The 7,702-nt window shown below is 39.7% G+C and overlaps 1 protein-coding gene across 3 annotated transcripts in view; it reads left to right on the top strand.

Annotated features, from left to right (window-relative positions):
- The first annotated feature begins 919 nt into the window (after positions 1-919).
- Positions 920-7,702, top strand: part of LOC120736872 (mucin-2-like) — a 31,870-nt gene continuing 25,087 nt past the window's right edge. For 2 of the 3 annotated variants that reach the window (XM_040037234.1, XM_040037231.1), the window contains exon 1: positions 920-986. The gene's annotated coding sequence lies outside the window, so the exon portion shown is untranslated. The remainder of the gene's footprint in view (positions 987-7,702) is intronic. The other variant, XM_040037233.1, reaches the window with a different exon arrangement.

The following is a 7,702-nucleotide window of genomic DNA, read 5'->3' as shown; positions in this document are numbered from 1 at the left end:
GGAGGCCGGGGCAAACAAGGGGAAGAAACCAACCATCCTAGTACTGATTATCCTGCAGGGACGTCTCATGGGAGTCTGGGGTAGTTTAAACACATCACCAAACGATCACAGGGAAACACCAGGGACACTTTTTAAAAATATTTCTTTTTAGCTTTTATTGTTCTCGTCATCATCACATGGGCATTGTACAGTAAATTTGGAGCAGTGTATGTTTCAACTAGTGGATTAGCATAGACACACATTCTTAAGGTCTTTCCCTCATCATTCATTCCACAGAATCAAATAGAAAATATAATAAGATAGCAAGTATACTAAAAACTACTGATTTATTCTGATTTTATTGTTTGTTTCTTACTGGCACAAATGTTCCTCCATACATAAGGCTCAGCTCCTCCATGGAGGGAAGAGTGCACATTGCTGTGACATAAAGAATAACTAAAGGAGTCTTTGGGCCACATTAAGAAAAAATATCGATAATTTTTAGAATAAAGTCGAAACTTCGAGATTAAAGTCGTAATTTTATTTCAAAAAGAAGTTTGAAACGTTGAAGTAGTTGTTTCAAGACAAACTGCCACAGCTGCTCTGACTTGGCGAAATCATTCTTCAGAGTCTGTTTTAGTGACAAGGACAGGTGAACACAGTGATAAACACAGATGCTTAAAAAGAGCTGCATCCAGAGCTGCATCTGGTCAGAAGGAAAAACACAAACTTGGAAGAGTTGATTTGTATAAAATGTCTAGTAGTGTTCGGGTCGTGATCTTATAGAGATGATGGAGCCAAGTAAGTATTTGGAAGTTCCATAACTTTCCAAAAGCTCATCCCCATTAACTGGTAAAAATAAATGTATACACACATAATTAGGTAGTCTATTTAAATAGCCCCCGGGTAGTAGTGTGGAAACTCCGGAGGATGACGACATCTAAGACTATATAAGCTGAAAGTGAAAGTAAAGATGCCAGAATGGATCAGCACCTCTCCAAGGCGAGGTAGGCTGCAGAGAGCATTCTGCATTCTAAATGTGTGTTCACTGTGTGTCGCTGAAATGTGCCGTCTTTAGCTTTTCTGAGAAATCGCTTTTGCATGTCTTAGTTGGACTGTGGTGACAGAGGACAGAAATGTGCTTGAGCTGTGGTACAGAGGTGCTGTCAAGTTATCTTGTGCTCAGCGTGACGGACCAAAGTAATGTGGAATTTGCGCAAAGGGGAGAGTCAGACATACAATGTGTGCGCTGTCAGCAGACCATACCTGTGTTCAAGGTCAGCTGTTTCTCATGTATGACACACACACACACACACACACACACACACGGGAGCGCGAGGAGCAGGGGAGCAGGAGGGGAAGGGGTAAATCCCGTTGCCGTTCACCGTCAATGATAGAAAACACGTAGAAAGGATATCGGTGGGTATCATAACTACCAGCATGATTATCGCTTCCCACGTGACGCACATACGTGGTGAACTTGGTCACCAGCATTCATGCTTCTGCTGCATGTTTCCCATGTTCGAACAATCAGTTTGGGGTCATGTCCAAGCGGTTAAAGCAGTAAAATCCTGGCACCTCAGCCCCGTTTGTCCCGCGAGTTTCCCCACGTCCTTTCCATTCTTGTTGTTTCGGTGGTCTCCCTGGAGGAATTTTCTGGCCGCTTTGAGTCCTCATGTCAAGACAATGATTAACAATCACTCAGTGACACATTAAATACGAGCAGGGAAAATTACTTTTCTCTTGTTGCCGAAACTTGGTCATCAGCCAAATTGGTGGCATTGGTGGTGAAACTGGGTGCGATGGAGTTTGTCAAACGCACGGTATCAACTGATTAGCTGCAGTCCCTTTGGCAATGAGAGTTGCGGCCAGGAGCTCAAATTGCTAGGAACAGTAATAAAAACATATTCTTAGTGACCAAACAGGATTGGGTTGATTACAGTGTTGCACACAGAACAGGTATGATAACACAGAACAAACAATTGCGTTATTATTTATAATAATATTTATTTAACAGCTGATTTTTTTCCCTTTGTGAATGGAAATGATCTTTAGACAGATATCTGGCATGTCCAGGGTAACGTCCCCCCTCCTTTCGTTATGGTGCGGTCTGTGTCACACAGCACACAGTTTTTCTTCCTGTTGCAGCCTTGTAGGAACTGACTACTGCTGTTTACAGAGTGCTCTGCTGTAATTAACGTGCTAAGCATTTGAAGGAAGACTCCTCGACTACTCTGCGTATATTCAATTATCTGTAGAAAAGCACAGTGAAGACCATTTTTAGTTATCAGCAAAAGGTCAAAATTCACCATATAGTAGAGCTGCAGGCTATGCTGGTGGGGAGGAAAAGGGATTTTTAGATTTCAGTCATTGCTTCTGAAATTTTTTTAAACGCCGTAACCAAGTAAGAAATTTCAAAATAAAGTACAGCTGTTGTGAAACAAGGTTTAATTTTAATATTCTGTCCCAAGTAAATTTTATGTAGGTGTAAATGAGGATTCTTCAGCTGATCTTTGCTTGTTTAAGAACAAAAGTTTATGTGATGATCGTTTAAAACCCCTCAAACCAAAGTTGGGACTGATCTTTGCCAGTTACCGATCTGATTTACACAACAGAACAAGGAAAAAAATGTTTAAACTGAGACATTTCACTCATTTTATTTATATAGAAAAAAGAGCTCATTTGGAAATCGATAACTACAGCGTGTCTCAAAATTGTTTGGACAGTGTCACATTTACCACAGTATAGCATCTGCTCCTCTTGTAACAACAGGCTGGGAACAGAGGAAGCAGATGCTGGAGATGAATGTTTGTCCTGTAGGACACAAGAGTCCTGGAGGATTCTAGCTGCTCAGGAGTCCTGGGTCTGCTTTTATACATTTTTGGTTTTATGACGCTTCAAATGTTTTGAGGTGGTAAAAAGTCCGGACTGCAGGCAGGCTGTTCTTCTACTATGATGTCATGCTGCTGTAACAGATGCAGTGTGTGTGGTCTAGCATTATCTTGCTGAAATATTCAAAGCCTTCCCAGGCGTCACTGGATGGGAGGAGATGTTGTTCTGAAAACCTGCATATATAGCTTTCAGCATTTGTTCATTTATAAGGAACCCCATTAGCTTCCACAACAGTGGTTGCCAGTCTTCCTGGGGCCCAAGCCATGAAATACAATCAAATAAAATACCCTCGGAGGCTTTAAGTCAAAAAAGGGACCCTTTTGGGTCCCCTTGGATTTTTGATTCTCAATATATCAGTCATTTTAAAGACTAGTTGCATGAAACTTGGCCAGGAGTTGCATTTTAGGATTATTTTTAAAATTCAATGATCCCCTCTATGGTGTTGTGTATAGTAAAGGAGATTCACATAAGTGTTACCACCTGTGTTTATCGTACCATTTTGGGTCCCATTGACTCCCATTATAATCACATATTTTCGATATACTGTAATTCTGACATGTGATAATTTCTTTCTCGTGAATACCTAATGGATCTAAGCCTCAGCCTTCAAAATAAAGGAAAAATAGGTTTTGGATCCAATGAGCACAATATTAGGTACAGCACCACCATAGACATTTTCAGTGTTTTTGAATGCAGGACATGGTTATCTTACTATGCAAAATACATGACAATAAAACAGCTGACCACCATAAAATAGTCTTGATGTAGTGGAACTGATATAAGAGAGTGGTGTGAATGTGATTGAGAATATATTTATACTGTGTGTGTGTGTGTGTGTGTGTGTGTGTGTGTGTGTGTGTGTGTCGCAAACAAAATGGCCTATAGAGCCGCCTTCTTGAAGTGAACAACGGCAGCCTGCTCCGTTTTTTTTTCCTTTCTCTGAACCTCTGTCAGTGTTATGATTTTAATCCACTTTGCACACGAGCCTCGTGTTGGCTGAGAAAGCGAGGGGAGAGGTGCAAAAGCAGCCACCTGTTTGCAGAGAGAGGAGGGAGGGGCAGTTGTTATTCTCTGAGTGGCAAGTCAGCAGAGCTGGGGGAGAGACAGAGAGAGGTCCTTTTCTATCTTCTTGGATTCAAGTGCACATTTGAAGTCTGTGAGAATAGTTTGCAGCCTTGTCTTATGAGTCATTTCTGCACAGACGCCACGAAATGCACAGATGCGCGTACGCACAACACGAAGCGCACGGTCAATTTAGGGCAGGCTTGGAAGCTGTGCTCATCGTGCAAACAGCGCATTATTACCGTAACTGCTGCAAAAGGTAGGATATGCCCTGTCTGCAAAATCCAACCATCTAGAGGTTCGTGCTATAAAATGTGAATTACATCTTTGTTCAGTTTGTTGTTGAGTGTGCTCAGGTCAGTTCAGTTTCCCAGTGGCACAGGAACAGAACAGGAGGGAGAGACAGAAAAAGATCATCCTCTGTACAATGAGATAGAGGATGATCTGTTTTTTAAAAATTTAGGTGCATCTTTGAAGTCTGTGAGAATAGTTTGCAGCCTTGTCTTACTAGTGATTTCTGCACAGATGCCACGAAATGCACAGACGCGCGCACGGACAACACAAAGCGCACGGTCAATTTCGGGGAGGCTTTTGCTGAGAAAGAGCAGCAGTGCTCATTGTGCAAACAGCACATTATTATCGTAACTGCTGCAAAGATATATATATAAGATATGTCCTGTCTGCAAAATCTAACCATCTTATGGTTCATGCTATGTATGATAATGTAAATTACATCTTTGTTTAGTTTGTTGTTGAGTTTGTTCAGGTCAGTTCAGTTTGGGTTTTTTTTGCAATAAAGTGTTATTGTTCCAAAAATAATAATGCATCCAAATCAATGTTGTTATGAATTATTTACCTATTCAAGGCTCTTAAGCAATAAAGTGGATGCAAAATATCCACATAATTTGGCTCTTACATCCACAGTGAGGTTTTACAATTTGGAAAATGTGAGCATATAAATATTAATAACTCTGAGACAAAATACACAAATTTCTATTACAAATCACATCTCCCTCTTACAATATTTACAACAATTAAAAGCTGCCTAAATAGGCTTTTAAGTGATTTTTGAAATTATGAATAGAAGCTAATTCTCTAATTGCATTAAATATAACAGAGTTTTTCAAAAAGTTGCTTTTAACTCGAGGAATTACTAAATTGCGGTTTGTTAATAATCAGTATGATTATGTATTTTATCTGGATGCTGCAGCTGAGCAGAAAAAAATGTGGTGTGTTTAACAGTATTGCTTTCTTTAAAAATACAACTAAGCCACAGTATAATTTAGCTTGTACAGGAAGCCAGGAAAGTTTATCGTGCATTTTATTTGATATTTGTATAGTATGAACACCTTAACACTAATCTGGTTGCCTTGTTCTCGACTAACTGAAGTCTGTTCAGATCTGTCTTATTAGCTGCTGACCAAATGATGGAACAGCTATGGAAAGATTTAGTTGTGGGCTGTTGACTAAGCGTGATCTACTTCCAATTAACATAGATTTGGATTTAGATACATTTAAAATCATGTTGTTTTTACTTATCCAGCCAAACACATTCAACAAATCTTCTTGTGATACGTCTATGGTGCCATTCAACCCCCACACCCCATCAGAGATGCAGACTCGTGATGTGTGGAGTGCAGAAACAATAAAAACAGCCTTTAGTCAAAACCCTGACAGTGAGGACATTTGTAGCACAGTAACACATCGATGCTAAGTAAAACAAACGCATTACCATTTAGTGGCGCGTGGTACTGTGGATCCCAACAATGAATGCCTTGATTTACTCTGTCATTAATTTGTATGCAGTGATTTACCAGCACAGAGACAAATGTTAGAGCTGTTCATGAACTAATTAACACTGATTAACACTAATCAACATTGATCACCTTATTATACTGAGCACAGGGGCGGTCCTAGCCTTCAGTGAGAGACTGAGGCCGTATCCCAATTCAGGGTCTGCAGCCTTAAAGGCCGCATTTTAAGGCCGATTACGTCACAGCGACGCGACGAAGGCTGTCCCAATACAAAGGCTGCTCGAAATGCGTCCTTCATTTCCCTGGATTTTAAGGATGTGGCGGTGTAGACTTTGTGGCCCAACATATCCCAGAATGCATAGTGCGGCGGTGGGTGTGGATAATTTTATCGAAAAAAAACAGCAGAAGAGGGGCGGCCGAAGACTAAACTTTTAAAGTAAGCGCTGAATATTATGTCACTTATTTATGTGCAAATGTTTAATAACGAAGAACATTAAAACATTACTGTTGGCAACATGTCGGCAAAGTTATGTGACATTAGTGACGTTTGTACTAACTTGGTTTTAAAGCCTTTACTTTAAAATATACGCTGTTCAATAGTCGACCTTAATCTGACAGAGAATGTGATGATTTCATGGATATTTAAAGTCAGCACTGAGACAAATTTAATAATGCCAACATATTAAAAGAACAATATTTGTCTCTTATGTATAATATATATATATATATGCCGTGTCAAAGAAACCTGTCTTTGCTGTTCATTCACTGCTGTAATAACTAATAATGATTGAAATAATAACTTATTATATTTACATCACCAAAGTGAGATGACTTTAGTCTCATGAACAACATTAGCTAATTGTTATTTACTAGCTAATCTTAAATGACTGTTCAGTACAGAAATGAAGCCCAACAATCATGTTTCACAGTCCTGTGGTCTCAGCCTCAGATACTTATCAAATCAAAGCTCATGTAGAAACAAACAAACAAATGAACAAAAGATTTTCTCCTTTATTTCTGTCAAACAAAGCTGTATGAAACGTTTCCAGCTGTTAGTATCATGGTTGCTAGGCAACCTGGGCAGCGCGACGGAGGCTAGACCATCCCATTTCACAAGCCTCGCACTTCCGGCCTTAGTGGTCTTTGAGTACGCGGCCCTTGTGGACCGTCAAGGCTGCGTACTTTAAGGCTGCAGACCCTGAATTGGGATACAACCTGAGATTACCAAAAAGCACCACCGAACGACACAGGAAGTCATTCCTGCCCATGGCCATCTCCCTGTACAGCTCCTCCAACACACTGTAAACACTGCAATGGTTATATCCTTTTTACACACGCTCTTTTCTACTCTGTAATATTCTTGTCAGTTTTCTTGATCTTTATTTATAATCCCCTCTTTTAATCCTTCATAATTATAATTGAGTTATCTGCATATATTAGTGCTATTTCTTAAATGTGTAACATCTGTAACATAATGTATTGGTTGGAGTTTAGTCTGTTACTGTTACTATTTTTAGAATTTCTTCTTGGAGCAACTGTAACTCACATTATTTCCTTCGGGATTAATAAAGTATTCTGATTCTGATTGTTTCAGGATGAGCTGCCATTATCCAATCACACATCTGCTTACCTGCATCTTTTGCTCGTTTCTCCTCCTCTTCTTTTCTCTTTTTTCTAAACTGAGCACCTGATGGCTTTGAACTTTTCTTGTCCATCTTCCATTGGTTTTAATTTTGCACTCCAGTATGAACACTCATCCCCCAACCCGAGGATCACCACAACATAACCTAACAAACCTACACCTTAGTTCACAGATTCACTTTGTCTTTATTTCTGGTATTTTGCACAAATCAGGATTCAAATCATGAATACATGATGGGCTTGGATTTACATTATAAATGAAATGTGCTCTGTTTGGAAGCAGCCGGCCCCGCCCCTTTCGACGGGTTGTGTGTGAGACTTTAAATCATCAAACTGTAAATTATAAATTTTAAATTGTTATTGATCCCTTTACC

The sequence above is a fragment of the Simochromis diagramma genome, unplaced genomic scaffold, assembly GCF_900408965.1.
Source record: "Simochromis diagramma unplaced genomic scaffold, fSimDia1.1 OVJJ01000516.1, whole genome shotgun sequence".
Lineage (NCBI taxonomy): Eukaryota > Metazoa > Chordata > Actinopteri > Cichliformes > Cichlidae > Simochromis > Simochromis diagramma.
This window is presented reverse-complemented; position numbering and strand designations above follow the sequence as displayed.